Below are 19,728 nucleotides of genomic sequence, written 5' to 3'. Positions count from 1 at the left end.
GTCTGTTGCTGAGACCGTAGGAGACACGGCGGACTTTGTTGGTGGAGTTTGTGCACGCGGGCGATGAAAGAACATGGGATGAGAGAGTGAGAGAGACAGAAGGGGGGAGGGGGTTAAAAGACGGAGTACGAGAGGAGCGGGATAAGAAGATTATCCGTCAGGGGCAGAGTGATAAACAAGGGATGAGGGTGCAGGCGGAGCAGCAAACTCATTGGAATCGTGCGCCGGAGATGTAGGGGGCGAAAAACGTCCTTAAACCGCGGGGGCCGACACTATCCTGTCGTCGTTACGTGTGGAGGATATCAAAACATTATTTATCACGAACATTTCTGCGCGCGTTTTCTGTTTTTCAAGGTGTTTTGTAAAGTAGGTTAGACGTCAGCTAAATTTTGTCTCCTGATATTTATAACCAGAGAAAGCGAAACTATTTTCGATGCTCCATATATTAACCGTTCTTCTGCTTCGGTTGTTTTTGACGAATGGCACGGGTTTTCCGATTTATACATGTTGTATTTGCTAGTTTGTGTATGTGTTACAGTATCATTAATTACAAATATCAACAATATGAGACTCATTTTTGTCATTGATACGTCATTATTATGTATTATCTGTATCGGGAACAATATATTATTTATCAAATAACAACGAAGGAAATTTCCAACGCTTGTTTTAATTTTTTTATTGAAAATTTTTTCTGAAATATAAAGGTTTATCAATATGCATCTCATTTATACGCATTATATACACATCGTTATTTATCAGAATTATATTTATGGATAATATTAAGTTACGTATAATATTTCTCTAATGTTATTTAATATTGACAATAATTTTAAAAATACCGCTTTTGATATTATACTTGCTACAGTGATGCTTCAGGTATAACGATTTTGTTTGCCAGCATTATGTTTTCTTTAAAGTATGAAGAAAAATACGTCAGAAGCGTTCGTACGAACCGTTTTCCGTCCGTTCTCACGACACGTTACAGATGACAGATATGGCGTCGGCGATCCTCCAAGATCCCCGTCCTCGAAAAAACATCTCCTCGAGACAACCGCGAACATCATCACGGCTCTCCGTGAGACGCGAAAGACCACGGTTGTGCCAGCCATCTAACCACCGATTCCTTTTTTCATGTCTTTTCTAGTCGTTACCGGCGAGCGTTTACTTCCGTATAATATCAGAAACTGAGGCATTTCTTACTTCTTCCTCAGTTTTCTTTCCCTCTTCCCTCCTCCCACCCCTCACCCTTCTTTTTCACAATTTTTCCCTCTTCTAAATCCACCGTGCCGCCCGCGCTTTTCTCGTCGCCCTCGAACGCGCGCGCGACGCAATTTATCAGCATGACCCGTATCCGCGGGCACGGCTGCGAACGCGGATTTATCGCAATTATACTCTAGACAAAGGGAGAAGGGAGGAAGGGAAAGGGAACGTGCTTATTCGCTACTCGGCGTCATTTATTCCTCGCGACTTCGCCGTAAAATCCGTGCGACGCCCGTCGCCTAACGACCGGCTCTATATAGCGAAACTGTCAAAGACACTTTTTCGCAGTCCGCTTTGAAATCGAACGCCGCCCGGCACGCCCGCTCGTCGCCGAGAATCGACCTCTGTGAATTTTCGCCTTATACCTCTCGCCGTCCTTTCAATCACCTGATATCGGTTCCGCCCGTTTTCTCGTTTCGCGCGCGCACTGAATACCAGAGCAAGCATCAATCTTGCATCGTTTATATTGACCTTGTATGTTCGTTACATCTCGACGTTGTCGGGCAAAATGTACATTTTGTATCCAATTCCTTCTCATGCAACTCCCTATGTTCCGTGAGTTACAATGCAGGTGAGAATTTTGCGCTTTTTTAGCTTCTTTACTTACGTCTTGATGGCCGAAACAGGTTCGTCCGTCATCTCTTAACGCATCGATCATTTTGGTAACGTTTTGCTTCAAAAATTTTGTTATCTAGATGAATTTATGCCTAGTGCCTTGGGGCTTTTTAAAATCTTGTTACGAGTATTATTATTAATTAAACTAATGTACTTTATTTTTTTTATATTAGCTGTGTATTACAATTTATTTTTATACGTATTATTTCTTGAAATTATATGTTATGTATGTTTTTTAATAAGCTTTATTACTTTATTTAAGTAGATGTAATGTAAAATTTCTTTACTTTATTATTTTATTATATTATTTTTATTACATTATTATTTTATTATTATATTATTTTTAATACCTTTTATACGTTGCTTCTTCATCTATTTCACATTTCCCACATACAAAGAAAATGACATTGTGTGCATGATCGAGAAATGACATTTTATATATTTTGCTACTACAATAAAGTAACACGTGTTCAAAAGTATTATATATATATATATATATATATATATATATATATATATATATATATATATATAATCATTTCATAACGGTTTAACCACAGTTTTTTTTAATTTTTCGATTTTTTCCTATTTGTTGAATCGACATGTACGCATGTAAAAAGTTTTTGGCACACTAGTGAGATAGAGCGAGGATATGCATTCGGAAATCAAAACTTTTTTTTCTATACAAATGGAACTCTGGAAAAAGGAACTTTTAACTTTATTCAAGTTAAACTTTTATTCGGGAATTTATTCGAGGTTCTAACGAAACTAACTATATTTTACTTTTGCTACATTATTTTGGAACTAATCAGAATGAAAAATTTTATTTTTTTCAGATATCAATATATATTTGGTATATACGACATTAAGTATAAAAATGATGCTAATAATAAAAAGTAAATATAAAAATATTTCAAAAATATTAATATTTTTTTTTTAATTTTTTGATGAAGAAAATTGTTGTTGCACTATTTCTTATTATGCATCATCCATATCATCGAATAAATAATAAAGTTATATTTAGCAGTAATATATAACTAGTAATTATCGATACAATAATGATAATAATAAATTTCAATAAGCATAAATCAAGAATAAGCATTCTTCAAGAATAAGCATAAGAAAAAAATATTAATTCTTCTTAATAATGAATTTTTAATTGCTCTATTGTTCTATTGAAATTGTTTTATATATCTTAAAAAATAATTTCGACAAGTGTTTTACATGTTTAGTATTTCTATATGGTTTTCAAACTATTGTGCTATACATAATAATTAGAATTTTATATAATTTAATAAAATTATTCAATTCGTTGAAGAAGACTTCTATGAAGAAGCAAACGCATTATTGTCAAGTGAAGTAAAAAAATTAGATTTATGTACCAAACTTTTTACGTTCTTTTTACAGCAACTTTACAGGGACATACATAGCTACAAAATGTGATCGTAATGTAATGCTTTTCCTTTGGAATGAATCTTTTTCAACATTTTGATGTCGAAGCATTTTGCTGAACTCGAAGTGTGCTGACTTTGAATAGATCTTTTATATATACTTATTTAGCAGAGAAATTATACCTTTTCGTCAGATTTTTCATTTTTAATGTCTCATTTTTAATAATCATTTTTTGTAATTATTAATATTCAAAGTGCTATTATCATAGAAAGTCAATAAATTATTGTTGCTGTTTTAAAGTACGAGAAATATCGTTTATTAATTAAGTAGCGTCTATAAAAAAGGTAAAACGAAGGAATGTTCAAGTTCGCTTTTCGCACGAAATGCATATATTCTTTCGCGAAATTATATCATTATTTCCCTTAAACTTTATACGTTAATAAATTCATTAGGACATTCGTAAATCGTGCGAAACGTAGGCGAGGCGTTTATGAACGTCTTGAAGTCGCGCTGCGAATTTATGTCCCTTGAAAAGTTTGGTCGTTCCGCCAGGGGTATATGGAGCTACGTTAAGCGTCATATTCCGCGACTGTGACTGTTCTAGGATCTGAGCGTGTGATATTACGTAAAAGCTTACAGAATCGCATTTTTCGATCGGCTGTTCGTAGGCTACTCGTCGACGAAAATCGGATTTTCGGATTTGCCGGATGTGCACGCTCAAAAGAATTCAACCGTGTTCGTGATCACACGCTAGCAGACGGACGATAGTGGACGTGCAATTTCAATATTTACTTTATTTCCCACACACGCGAGAGAGCGACAATATATTGCGACGTAAATGGACCAGCAAAGGTCCAAAAAAGCGAGTTTTCAACGCGTTTTAAGCATTTTAACGTTGCGTTAGATCATCTCCAGTTAGGAATAGAAACGGCATTCGCAAAATGTTGTATAAGTGAAAAAATTTCGATTCAACGCAGCAGAATGATTATATGCAACGTTTCTAAAAAGCTTTTAAACTAAAAAGTAGATAAAACTGACAATATTTTTGTGATTCATAATATATTTCTAGATCAAAATTAATAGTAGTAGTTGATTATTCATTTTTAAGTAGACTTTTTCTACTTCGGTATTAATTGCGTTTTTATATGTACATATACATATACAAAAGCTTATGTTAATAAAAATTATGTAAATATAAATAAGAACAATTTTAATAAAAAAAACAGATATTTATAATTTTTATACAAGTAATGTAAAGAAATTTATAAATCTTATAAATAAAAAAAATTGCAAAAAACATTTTATATATTTAATATAAAATTATTAATTATAAATATTTTATCAAATATTTAAAAATAAGATTTAGAGTATTTTATAAACGTTTTTATAGTAGATAAAACTGACAATATATTCGACATTTGTAGGTCAAAATTAACGTTGTAACTGATTACTCATCTTTGATTAATTTTTTTTACTTCAGTATTAATTATGCTTTTATAATTATATGTACACGTACATATGTAAAAGTTTACGTAAATTATAATTAAAAAATAGAAATTTATAATTCTTATATGAATAATCAAAAAGATTTTATAAATCTTATAAATAAAAGAAATGTGCAAAACATATATATTGTATAGATTTGCACAAAATTATTAATTAGAAATATTTTATCAAACACTTCAAAATAAGCTTTAGAATATTTTATAAATACATTATAAAATATATGTAGCATAAAACACGAGCCACTAGCGCGAATATCAACGAGAAATTTATTTTACAAATAATCAATAATAAATTAACATATTATTATCTACTCACTCGATAGTTGCTTTGCTGATTCTTCGATGCTTCCTCTTTCCCCCTTGCATATCTTTTGCTGCTTTCATATATACAATATTCACTCGCGAAAATAATTAATTACGATCACGCACGCACTAATTACTACAATATCACGATCGCCATTTTACATGTGGAGCACTTAATATAGTCAATCACACACGAAATATACTTTACTTTATATTGCACGTTGAAAGACTGAGCAAATCTTACGGTTACGCGTAAAAAATAGTGACGCGTTTCTACTCACATGCTTGACGTGCTACGTCACTAACTTGGTATGCGGCGCGCGGAGTGGGGATGCGCGAGCGTCTCGCTACACAATACAAATACAGAAAGGAGACAGAGGACAACACGCACGAAGACAAACAGATTATTATTATTCGATTAACGTTCGTACATGTAGAAGGACGTATTATCCGTGTATGTTACTTATCGATGAAATTCTTGGCAACGGTTCGTAATTTTTGACATAGTTCGCTCTTTTAAAACTAATTTTACTTACACGAAACTAATTTTACGTACACGAAACTAATCCGTTCGAGATCCGATCGCAAAATCGCGAGATCGAATTCGCACAATGCTTGATACGCGATAATTGAGAAAATTCGTTAATAATGCGTGTTAACTAATAATCGCCTACAAAATGATCGCGTCTCCTACATACGTGTAGTGTTTCAAGATGTAACACATAGGTGGCACTGCATGAAGAGCGCCATATTCGTTCGGTGAGTGTCAAGATCTTTGAATTTTGCAACATATGACGTATGAATTTCGTCGCGCAATATGCCAGTGGTGAGCGGATTACGTGACTATAATTATATTTTCTGGATGTAACATAAAATAAAGTGTGCGACTAATATGTCGGGAGTGCTCCGTAAAGTGTCGGGCGATCGTAATTAATCCTTTTCGCGAGTGAGTGTTGGCGAGTGCTCTGAAAAGGACAAACAACACATCCACATCCGAAAAGAAGAAGAAATCCGGGGAGATCATGTAATGACAGGGGACTTCAAAAAAGTGAGTAATTTAACTCTGTTAATTTATTAATTAATATTCTTACAAATAATTATGCTGATCTTTGCAATAGAATTTTCTTTATCATTATGCAATGTTAAAGTTAGATTCATATTAAAATATTGTAGATTTTATTTTCAAATATTTAATAAGAAATTTATAACACTAATAATATATATTATATAGATAACATTTTATCTAACGATACAATTTGGCAAGAGCGAAGACGCGGTAAATTCAAACGCAGAAAAGAGAAACTTTTTTCTTTTTAATTATTATATTCCAAATTACATACATTTATTCAATTTTGTTAAAATATACATATTAAGTACGTACTTTTAATATTTTAATGAAATTGAATATAATTCGGAAAATATATTACATATGGCAATTTACACGTAGCATTTAATATAATTAATCGCACATGAAGTATATTTTATTTTACATTGGGTTAGATGTGTAAAATCTTATGATTATATGTACGAAATAGCGACGCGTCTTTATTTATTATTGTTAACAGTATATCAATATGACGTAGTGCACGCGTCTCTAGAATAAAAAGTCATCAAAAAAAAAAAAAGGATAAAGACACCAACGCGTAGAGAGACGAAAAGATTATTATTATTCAATTAATATTCTTAATAATTGTGTCTTGGCTCTTGACAATTTTGTCAGAGTAATTACTTTTAATTTGCAAATTTTTATTTTTGAATTAAAATAAATTTTTTATTAAATATTTGTTTAAATAGACAAATTACAATTTAATTGTGTGTAATAATTATTTTTGGGAATATTAATTATCTTGAACATTTTATATAATTTGCATGAATTTATATTTTAAAAATCAATATATATTCTACGATTCTATCGAGCATCATATCAGTAAATATTAAATTGTTTTTTATTTTAATTTTGAGATAATCTGGAGCATTTAGTAATTAATTATATCACAGAGAGATATCCAGTATAAATAAAATTATAAAATTACAGTAATCCGATATTTAAATCATGTGGCATTTAATTTTAATTACGCATTATTTATTTTTATTAATTGCCTGAAAGATACATACTAGGTGTTGCAAATTTTAGAAAACTAAATACTATAATAAAAAATACTATAATAAGAGTTTTTTCGAAAAATTAAGTAGTGAAAATATTTAAATTGTTTATATTTTAAATAGTAGTATTTGAGTTAAAAATATAGAATGCCACTCAAACTAAATAATTTGTTTACGAGATATGATTATCATTTACGGTAAGATTAATGATAAATGTGACTATAAAAAATCGAATTCCGATGTATGACATAATTTGAGCTATTTTGATTTTATTAAAACGTTTTTTAAATTAATTGCTCTCAAGATATACCACTTTTGAAATTAATGCTCACATAATAAATTTTTTTATTTTTTTATTTTTTGGGAATAATATATTTAGAATTATATAGGATGTATTAGGATATAATAGGAGATATATTATGATAAGAATTAATTCGAAAAATAATTTGACATCAATCTTAATACTTCTTATTTTTGATCACTTAATTGATGTAATGATTATATAATATTTCTGTGTATTATATTTACATATTTATAAGATTATAGTTATATAATATTCCATATAAATTTATTTATAAAAATTAAATATTTCTTTAAGCATTAAATTAACAATTAATTCTGGTATATTTCCATTTTATATAGAATTTGCTACAATCAATTTTGGATAATTGGGGTACTAGCATAATATCAACATTCCTATCTTTCATATCAATTTCCCTTAATTGGGAAAAGCAATAAATTTGAAATTAGAGCAATAAATTTGCAATAAATTAGCATTTAATTATGTCATACATCCGAATTATTTTTTCGTGATGGGGAGATGCAAGGAGATAGAGTTGCACGTGCATTTGCACGATGACAATCAGTAAGACGAGAATGAACTCGACCGATTCATAATTCAGCTGTATTCTGTGAAAATAGCGTGCATACGTTCAGAGACATTGTTGTCGTAACGCGATGTCCTTCTGCGCTTCTCTGTCCGTTCTATAACAGGAGTCTGAAAAGCGAATAGGAAGCTGCACTCTCGAGTTCATTTCCGCTTCATCTCTTTGGCGTAAACGCGACGATCGTGCTGTCGCATCAAAAAACATCATAAAGTCGGTGCATGCACTCGTTTCAACTAACCAACCAACTCTTTCTGTCAACTCTGCTGGGTGACTCTTTCCACCACCTATGGGCAAGTGACCGCATCTGTCCGATTTTGCTACCCCACTTTCTTTCTCTTCTCTCTCTCTCTTTTCTATGCCCTTGTAATTATTCATAATCCCTTGACGCGCGCACCTCTTCGGATGCACCCGAATCTAATGTTAATCAACGGCGAATCCATTGGCCAAATTTTGATTTATTAAATTTTTGCAATTATCGATGAATATATCAAGCATTCTAAACATTGTATTCATTATCGATATAAATGCAAAAAATGCAAAAAATATATATAACGGATAATGATGTTGCGAGAGTTCTTTCGTGCACGATGAGAATAGAAAACCGGAAGATTCAATCGATATCCTCGTCTCACGTCGCTGTTATAGTATCTTTTCTGCGCGTTATAACATTTTCCGTTATCGCATTTTCTCTGCGATAAGAGCAGAGAAAATAATTCTTAACAATTTTTGTCCGAAGAGAGATTTGTAGCAATTTTTTATTCTTTTTTTCTCTATATTAGATATATTTTCGCTTAGATTTCGCTTTTCTTTTTAAATGAATTTTTACATAAGAATAGTACATTTCAATAAAACAATAAAAAATACAAATTAAATATAATTTAATTTATAATAAAATAAGCTCATGCAAACGCTTATCGCGTACAAATTTAATTGCGCTTAATAAATTTTGCATTTCACGAATTACCTCCATCATCTTATCACATTTGCGTAGTAATTTTACGGTGCTTTCAAATTTTCATACTCATGCGACCTTATTCCGTGTGATTTGCTCACTGATTGGAGATTGAATCTTTGACAAAGTTCATCAATGCCTCAGATGCTAAATGTTGCGCATTCGCCACAAATTATTAATAGCTCATTTCCGAAACTGTATTAGGTTCGAATTAGCTATGCCCCACTTTCTCTTCTATCATTTATCGGTGTTGAATTTTAGGTATGTTAGAGTACATAAGTGTGTGTGTATGTGTGTGTTAGATTTTGAAATCTCTATGTTTTTTAAAGTATTTAATTGCTTTTATCGATATTATCTGACACATAAATTTAATGTTTATTGCGTTCCAATTCAGTAAACGTTACTCATAATCTTTTCGTCGATTTTCGTGCATTGTGAATAAAAATTAAAAATTTTACTCACTATTATAAAAATACGTACATACATACACACACACACACACACACACACACACACACACACACACACACACACACACACACATATATATGAAAAGAAATTTTATTTACAGAAAATGTGAAAAGTAATTGAAAATTAAACTATTTACTTTATATATATATATATTACTTTAATATGCATTGTATTATAAATATTAAATTTTCTACTAGAGATTAAAATTTTAGCATAAGTATTAAAAGTAAACTACTCAAACATAATATATTCAAGCAATTCCAACTTTACAAATTTTTGATGTATATGCAAAATAATGGCCAAATGCATTGTATATGTAATAAGTCCCATTTCATAACATATACTTTCATAACATATAATTTCATATAATTAACATATAATTTCAAAGAATTCACTTTGATGTCAAATGCACTTTAGAAAGCTTATTATTACACATACATATCACTGCCAATATATTTTCAATAATAAATATCTCATCAATTTAGGATCGTTAGTTAATAAATTAAATAAAATCAATTACATTTTTTTTGCAAACCTTTATGTTTTTTATCATTTTATACGAAAGAAAAAGAGATTAGAAATAGGTAATTAATATTAACAGCCACCTTAAAGATATCATTGTACATCCACATTTTGAAATGTAGTAATAACTTTGTAAGGCAGTACGTAATCGTGTGACTCTTGCCGCAGCACGGATAAAATGCAAATGCGATGCAAATGCGGTGGAGTATGCTAATACGCGCAAACGTTTAAAAATAGCGAGAGTACCTCATTAAAAGCGCGATTACATTCGAGGGCTTCTAGGATTTTATAAACGTCCCGCCCCCGGTGGTTTCGGCACCAACCACCCGTGTTAAATCGTTAATAATTTAATATTCTCGTAACAACCCTTGTGACGAATTGTAATTGTTTTACTGTAACAGAATATAATATCGATATCTGAACAATGTTCGCTGATGTAAATGACGAAAGTCTCGATTAGCGTTGTAAATTGATAATTTGTAATATTTGTAATTTGAGCCATAATAATATATATTCAGATGAAAAGAGAGAGAAGGGTATAATTTGTTAAATTTGCTTATTGACTATAATAACTGTAATGTGATATAAACGCAGATACATGTATTTACACAGTGATTCGAGGAATTCTCAGATTAAAATTAACATGATATCAAATTTCTGTAAAAGAATAAAGATACGTAGGTATTTAACATTTTCTTGCAAAAGTGATAATAATAATTTAATTGTAATTAATACAACGCATATTCCATGCGATGCTGAGAAGTTATAATAGAATCAATCGATTTTATGCAAGAAGTTGTCCTAGTTGCATTTTAAGTCATTAAGTTGTATTTATGTGCCATGTCCAATTTTAGCAAGTTTTCCTGATATTCTTGTTCACAAACGGTAGATTAATGTTTTATCAATTACTAACAGCTTATTATAAATGGAAGTAATTTAATAATTGTCGGCGGATATCGATAAAAGCAAAAGGTTGAACGGATGTTATATGTCTTGAGAAAGCTCGATGAAATTGGCCATCTGCCAAAGGAAAGAAACTACTAAAAAAAAATCTCTCCTAAATCTTCGTTAACGAATACTAAATTGACGTTTTATTAATTTTGAATGTATCTTTTAAGATAAAAACAATCTAACAACGTTATTCTAATGTCGTTAATAAATATTCATAAAAGAGAAAAAGCTCTCAAGAAAATAAAGGATATTTCTTTTTTGAAAAATTTCGAGTAAATCTTTTTTATTTTACCGGACAGACACATTAGACATCTTTTCGGTGATAATATTATTTAATTTTTTCTTTTGTTCTCTAGTTAATCCAAATATACGTATTAACAATCAGATTTTGTTACGTTGTTATTTTATGATATATACTTGTAAAATTACATGAGCTTGACATTACTGCAAAACATTTCCAAATTATTGCAGTCATCTAGGGTCATCTCTCTTTCAAAAATTCGGCGCACATACACTCGGATTTCCTCTCGAAGTTGCGACATTTTGAGCACGTAGTGTCACAGTTACGTGGATCGGCGATTTTTAGCGAACTCTACTCGACTTCCTATACCTTCTCTATGTCGTATACCATGCATATACCTGTATATGTATAAATATTTACGAGTTTCTTCCCGTAACAAAGTATAGCGTTTTCTTTATATTTATATTTATGTTTATCTTTCACGTATGATTTTTAATATACCGAGTATTGCAAAAAATTCATTTTTCGTTTATATTTTTAATAATATTTTAGTAGTAACTCTTTTGTGATAAATTTATAATTAGTTCTTTTCTCTTTAGAATAATTTTAAATAGAAAAATATCTTGCAAAAACTTGATTAATGTCTAGGAACATATTTCTTAATAAATATATTTTGAGAGATAAATCTTTTGTGTAAAAAATTTCAGTTGAAAAATAATTATAATCAGCTAACAAGTGTAGTGATAGTATATGTCATGAGTTAAAAAAGAATAAATGTAAGAAGAATTAAATTAGGTAATCGAAAATATATTTAGAATTGCAGAATCTCAATTTTCAGAGAAAAGATATATATACTTTTGAAGCTGATAAAGTTCCCAATCGGCTATAGAAATGATGCATTCCCGATAATCGAATTAACCGAGCTATCGTCGCGCGCTCGATATATGCATATCCCAAACTTATTGCCGGGTTAATACCGGAAATCTCTAGACATGGTTTATGCATGGCGGTAATAAATTCTGAATCTGGCGATTTGATGCCCAGCTAAGTTTCAGCCGTTTATTAAACGTATACTCGACCGCGAGGTCCGTAAACACGGAAACGTAGTCGTTTACATATACGTAGGCAATTCAGGCCAGTGGATGTTAGACATTTCCCGAGGTCTCCATTAGCATACATCCGTAACATCGGTGCTCACCCCTGACTTCGCACATCTCCACCGCGCGTTGCGCCGTCCCCGTATCCCTCCAGGGAGTTAAATTAACCCTCCGTCCCTCTAGGAGTCTAACACACCTATATGTGTCCTTATTCTCTCCGTTCGATGATATATATATATATATATATACACGTATGATGCCAATTCAATTTAGAAATTATCCGAAGTGACGACAGGTTCAATGCGCCCGAGTGCATCTATCGCGTCAATTAAATTCAAAATGACCAGAGATCTATCTATCCTTCGTTCACACGCGTCGACACGTACATCACGAATCTACGCACCTTGCACCTTGTCGGAGAATACTTAATTTCGTTGCCGCGGTCAGCGGTGCTTTAATACAGATTCATTGCCGCGCATGAGAGTTGGGGCACGTGAAGCCCGGAAATGACGAGGAGATTGCGAGCAAGGTGTGTTTGAAGAGATTCTGAAACCTGAGAAAAATGAGGCACAATTATACGTATTATGAGTTATATAATAAAATACAGAAATATAACTCGCGATACAATTTCCACAAGAAAATGATTTCTTATTTAAAAATAAATTGAAAATGTAAGACAAAATCTTTTCCTCGAAGCTTAGCTTTTGGAAAAAATACACTATAAGACACTTTGGCAAATTAATAAATATTTCCGCTTTTTCAGCTTGTGAATAATCTATTTCCTATATATAAGATTTGTATTGAGTGATTAAAATTTTTATTTCTATTCCGGATTTCTATTGTTATCAAGACAATTCTTGAATCAATGATTTTTCAAAGATTCAATCTTAAAAAAGACAGAAGATATTATTCTTCAATGTCAATCTTTCTAAAAGTTTAGTCCAAAGAAAAGAAACTTCTCTACATTTTCAATCTATTTTTATACAAACATCGATTTTTCGTTTACATTATGAATTATATTTACCGTGTATATTGAAATATTTTAAGATATGCATTAAAGTGCAATAATTTTTATTAATATTTTGAAAAAGAAAAACGAATTTTGTAAAAAATATGCTATTTCTAAAATGCAAACATTACTTTTAATTTTAAATATATTTATAATTAAAAGCCTCACATTCCTCTTTTAACGTATATCATATTTATATGTAGTGTGATAGTATTCGTAATCATAAGAAACTGACAAATATTTCTGAATAGGACCTTCTTGCGGTATCCTTTGATAGTAAGTTTCAGCAAGTTTCATAAATCCGCAGCCATTTGTCTTGCACAGGCATTCTATTACATTGGAATCGCGGCGTTTAATTTAATTAAGTTGTATCCATTAACGAATTCCGATACTTTGGACAACTTTGTCAATCGTTTCCAGCCACCGACGAGGTCAGGGCAGCTGGCAATAGCTCAAGAATTTGGATCGCGTATTTTCTTTGCGCTCGGACAGTTATTAAAGTACAGTAATGCAATAACGTTGCTCTCTCGATGCTGCCGTCGTCGTTGTTTAAACGCGATCTCCAATTTTTTTTATTGTTTGAGACGCCGCCGACAAAAGAAACCTTTGCGTAACCGCACAGTTGGTCAATATAAGCGTCTAATGCACGGGGTGAAAAGGGAAGTGGGAGAGAGCAACGGGGGAGGGGGACGAGGAATGGGTAGCGAGTACCGAGATGAGAGCATCCTCGCCAACCGCGCACCCTTTTCATCCTTTACCTATACGATGGCAGCCGGTAATGGAATTGCAAATCCGACGACATTACATGCCTCTTGGCAACTTGTGATTTTGCGCCCGGTTCTCCGCCAACACACATCCCGTTACGTTCCTCGTTCCTTTCTCTCTCTGGTCGTCATGTCGCACGGCCTTGTCGTTTCACCTTCTAGCGCAAAAGTATCCGCTCGACCTCGCGTTTCTACCACTCTAATTTCTCTCTAGTCTTTCTATCTTTTTCTTTCTCTCTTCCCTCCTCTCATTCACTTTCTTCTCTTATCTCCGTTTTTATTAACTTTGTTATACATATTTTTTTACCTTTTATTTTTCCTTCAGTATTCGCGACATTCTTTTTATTTTTCTTATGCATTTTATATTCCACTTGCTTTTCCTTGCAATTTTTTTCTTAACTTTTCTCTCTGATTTTTCTGCCACATTTTCCGCACATCTCGCATTTTATCTTTATTTCTTTCTCCTTTACACTTAGACAACTTTCTTTTTGCCTCTCTTATCCCTTACTCGTTCATTCTTCTCGTTAATTTCACCTGATCGCACTATGTTTGCTTTTACTCTATTATTAGAGGAGACTTAAGACTTCAATCAATTGTTTCCGAACCCTCGAACTAAGTGTGATTCGAGAACCGGACGAAAAGGACAAGATGATCACCGGACCTATCAGGCTTATCGCCCACTTGCATAAATGATCCTTTGTCATGGTCCCTTGGTACGCGGAGAATTTCAGGAATTGCAAGCAGGTCGCACACGGATGCACGTATTCCGTTCATGCTAAGTGTTGAATTTCCTTTGAGCGAAACTATAAGAATTCTTTAACAATTGAACAGATTCCTGTAGAATTACATCGTACTTTTCGTCTCTGTCCCGGTTCCGGTTTCCCAACGTTACGTTGAAGGAAACTGAACTATTCGGTGCAAGTCATCTTTACATACATTCCCGAATTTCATGCTAAAATTTTCTGCTAAAATTGTATGTCGTTATTGCTCGCGAACGTTATCATCAGCTATATTATTTTACATTAGTCGTAATAGCTCACACGTTGAATTTTAAACAGTCGCAATTTTCTCCCACTCGACCAATCTCACGAAAATTCTGATATTTCGTTCGAAATAATGTAATCTTTATGACAAAATTACTTCCTTTCTCCAGTCTTCTCGTCTCGATTAATGTCGGCTCGGAAATTCCCGGCGCAGATTTACAAATAGAAAGATTGGTGCAATTTTATCGTTTCAATCTACGCGCGATTTTACCCCGTTAAATTAAATTATCACTGTTCCTATATATATATTTGACCAAATTGGGCAGCACGTATGCTAAATAGCACTCGTGCTCACTTTGCAGCAAAGGGTTAAGCCAAGCATAACTGCACTGACCGCGCGCATAAGTTTATCACGGAAATCGTCTTCCATATTACACACTCCATATTTATATAAGCTAACGAACCGTGTTATTGCTCCGTATATTCAGAATCATAGGAGAAACTGGACGAGCAGCTTCACAATTCGGGTAGGACCAGTACATTCAAAATGGCTGCTTTGTGTTCCCTCATCCGATTAGTTGTATCTTGATGGTAAGAGCGTATACGCGCAAGACGTTCTATACATGTTCATTCAAGATCCTTCATGTAATTGCTGAAGATTCGCTATATTCAGATCGTTTATAATGAAGATAGTCGGAATATTTGTTCGAAGTTAGTCTATATGCATGAAAGAGAAGAAGAAATCTGTAATTAATTCAAGTATGGCTTTAATTATGTTCCTTTTAATCAAAATATTTTAATAAGAGAGTCTTAAAATAAGAAAAATTAATAAAAGAAATAGAAGGAATAATATTTTTAATATTTCTTCTCATAATAATTTCGCTGTAAAGGAGCGTATGATTTTCTTGTGCACTAATTAAAGAAGTCGGCAATTTTCAATAGAATTTCAATTTTTTTTGCATAATTTATATTCGAATTGATTTGTTGGGAGGTTGTTTGCGCGTGCACCTCTCGAATTATGTTATCTCCGTGCAAAATGTTACGGCTAATAATACTGGGGGTACAACAAATGCGCCGAGAACCAAGAGGATTACAGGGGTTACGATAAATCTGGTCACACGGTAACGCCGTAAGATTTACAATCTGCCTCGGACTCTGCGCCGGATGATTTAGATTTCAGCCAAATTCGTGCAACGGGCATTATTCAATGACATCGTTACGACTTATCTTTCGCCGCCTGTTGCGCAATAACACTCGCTGTTTTTCATACTGGTAAAAGCTGCGTCAATGTCATGCTTTAAAATTTATGGCGTCTCGCGTGTCGGTTGCATGTAACATTTCAATAACATCGATACATTATTGAAAAAATATGTATCTCTGGACTCTCTTGTTTAGATATTTAACTTTTAACTTTGTTAACATTTTTTTATATTATTTTATTCAAGATAATTTCCTTCTAGGAGTGTATCGAGTAATCCAAAAATTTGTGCAACTTTTATAATGAGAAACGGTAAAAAACTGTACGAAACATTCTTATCTGATAACATACGAATTTTTGATTCTTCTTTAGTGGTTCCGATTTTTTATCTAGGTAGCTTTTTATAATATTTGTTTGTAAAGAAAAGGGATAAATTGTTAAAAATATTTATAAAAAATTTACAAAAACATTTATTTATTTTGTTTTTATCTTCTTTTTGATAGTCGTATATTTGTTTTTTTATTACATATTTTATTTAATTATATATATATTTATTTATCTCTTTTCTCTTTTTCTCTTTCCTCTCTTTTTGTTTTTATTTTATCTCTAAATTTAAAGTAAAAAAGAATAAAAAAATATTTAAAATAAAGTTTAATTTTTCTAGGATATCTCTCTGTATGTGAAAAGTTTGTGCTTATCGTAAATAATCGCGCGACTAAAGTCGAGAGCTCAGGAAACTGTGCGTGCTTTTCAGGTGAAAACCTCCACGGAATTCAACTCTTGTCCCTATAACAATTGGAAACGTTTATTGCTTCGTTTCGTATGGACGATGCCCCGGGGGCTCGTTAGTAGCGTGCTGCGGCATTTCTATATTAAAGTGGCTTGTTAGTCCGTTAAGCCCAGTGTGACTTGGTAGCTCGATCCGATCTGGCCGTCCCCCATATCTCATCCTAGCGTGGTAATTCATTGCCGCGAAAACATTGGAAGGATTATTATCGCCGACGCATAGAGTAGGAAGGATGCAAATAATGAAACTACTTTGCTCGATCAATATCGGAAATTTTGCGTAAACGTCACGCTTTAAAGTAGTTCTCATTTGTTTGAGATATTTCTTTTTCTTTTATAGGAAAATATTCGTATAATGATGTATGCTTGAATAACGTTCGTATTTCTACAATAGAGCCCCATAAAATGTTGATCTATTATTACTGCACAAAATTAAATTTAAACAACATCTTTATCTCAATAATTCCAGTTACATTTATAACATTTGTTGTTAACATTGTACACTAAAAATTCAAACTTAATTTTTAACAAATAAAGATTAAATAATATATTTATCGCTTGTTATATTTCTACACAAATTTTTCAAAAATAATCACAATTATATCTCTCGTTCAAAAAATTACTATCGATTAAATTTTAAGATTTTCGCAATAGAAAAAATGTGTTAAAAATTTGGTTGGCAAATTTGATCCGTATACAATATATGTAATTATAAGTATTTTTATGCGGACAAAATTTTATAAATGAAGTATTCATCTTCTTATTGTATTTAATGAATATATACCTCTCGCAATTGACATGTTCGATATTAAAGTCGCAAATAGAGCAGCATGTGCTCTCATAATGATCAGACAACGATATCGCTTATATTCGCACATATTCGCAACAGACGCTCTCCCAATTCTTTATGAATGGTTCTCTCATTATTGCTAACAAAGGTAGAGTTGCACGATGTTACGAATGGAGGGTAAGTCACCCTCCTAAGCGGCTTTCCGCTCGGCATAACGAGAGAAAAATGAGGCCTCCCGCAGCGTGAAAGGGGAAAAGGGTGATGGGAGAAAGGCGGAAGTAAAGCCAGGGAAAAATAGTGGCCGTTATGATATCTAAATGTTAACGCGAATAAATTCCTTCCTTGTTTTCTGTCAAATTTGAGGTCAGTCGTCGAAGATTTATGTCAGCGCTAGTAACGCGATCTTGTAAACAATATAAAGGGGGATTACTGTCGTAATAAAGTCCGGTACACGCGTCGGGAATTTGAATTCTCAACTTAATACGCGAACAGGAGGGAGTAACGATGCTCGCACGTAACGAATAGTTAGCATAATGTTTGTAATATGCAAATGTGGTTACGTCAAATTCAAATTGTTAGTGGCCTGCGCGATATGCGTGGTCATATCATATAACGTTTGAATAGCATGGTTAACAAATAATAATAATGAGATATATATATATATAGAAACTCATATATCTGATACATACAGATAGGATAGTTATTGGATATTCAATAATATTAATTATATCTTATACAGATATTGAATTAGCAGCTAATTTCAATAAATATAAAATCAAAATATAGATTAAAAATATGGACTGAAATTAATAACATGAATAGTATTATAATATTAATAAATATACTGTATTAAATAGTAATAGTAATAGTAAAGTATCGTTAATATTTTATTTATAATTTTTATGAAAATTATAATTATTAATTAAATATAATTTAATGAAATTTGAAAATATAATTTTTAATTATATATAATTCGATATAATTTTTTTTTAGAAATATAATCTTTAATTACATATAATTTGTATTTCTATTTAAGTTTTGTTTTATTTTAAAAATTTTATTTGTGTAATCACAATCGATCTCACACGCGCATTCCATATATATTCTTCTATTATATAACAATTAAATAAAATACAATGATTGATCACTTTTATTTGTAACCGGGCGTATCAGGAGAAGCTCGTGTCACGATTTATTTTGTTCAGATTAACGAGTTAGATAGATTTTTGATGTCGCGCAATAATTTGGGAATTCGAACGTCTTGCTTATCCGTGTTTATCAGCTGTACGTCACCATGTCAAATTTCATGTATTAGTTGATGAATCCAATAATTTTGCCAAAATAGAACGTGGTGCTCTCGTTACTTTGTGAAAGATTTGTTGTTAATCGATAAAAATGAAATACGGAAAACAAGGCACGGGATATGAAAAAGCCGATGTTCTAATTTTTTGGCGTTAAAAAATAAATAAACATGAAATCTGCAAATCGCAATTACATCATAATTTTTCTCGTTGTAGTAATGTCCATCTCTTGAAGATAGGTCGCAAGCAATATGTTACATTTTTGTTATGGGCGGCAGTTGTACAAAATACCAGAAATATCTCGTCTATGATTCACGACGGCGATTTATAACCGCGAGCGCGTTTGGTCAGCTGTTTGGCGCTTATTATCACGACACGTCATTTAGAAAACGGAATTATTGTTTATTACCCAGCCTCTCGCTGGATGCGGTGTAAATTCGTGACACTGGCCGCTTTGTGTGCGCCGCCTACACGAGCACTTGCTGCGCGCGCTATTTCGATATCATTGTCAGAAACGTCAATTACACGTTATCGCGTTGTTAACATTGACGTTATATCCGGACCGTACGCGCGCATTCTCGTCTTTATGGGACGC

The 19,728-nt window shown here is 32.3% G+C and overlaps 1 long non-coding RNA gene and 1 pseudogene across 2 annotated transcripts in view; one reads left to right on the top strand and one right to left on the bottom strand.

The window, feature by feature from the left end:
• The window catches only part of LOC145963349 (uncharacterized), a 56,912-nt pseudogene extending 51,156 nt beyond the window's left edge, over window positions 1-5,756 (bottom strand). The window contains exon 1 of the transcript XR_014436130.1: window positions 5,092-5,756. The product of XR_014436130.1 is annotated as an uncharacterized LOC145963349 (transcript). The remainder of the gene's footprint in view (window positions 1-5,091) is intronic.
• LOC145962458 (uncharacterized) overlaps window positions 5,508-19,728 on the top strand; it is a 345,107-nt gene continuing 330,886 nt past the window's right edge. The window contains exon 1 of the long non-coding RNA XR_014435860.1: window positions 5,508-6,126. This is a non-coding gene — a long non-coding RNA (uncharacterized LOC145962458). The remainder of the gene's footprint in view (window positions 6,127-19,728) is intronic.

Source organism: Camponotus vicinus, unplaced genomic scaffold (assembly GCF_025532165.1).
Source record: "Camponotus vicinus isolate PSW18456_S1 unplaced genomic scaffold, iyCamVici1.0 SCAF_12, whole genome shotgun sequence".
Classification (NCBI taxonomy): Eukaryota; Metazoa; Arthropoda; class Insecta; order Hymenoptera; family Formicidae; genus Camponotus; species Camponotus vicinus.
Note: the sequence above shows the minus strand (reverse complement) of the source record. Positions and strands in the feature narration are given on the sequence as shown.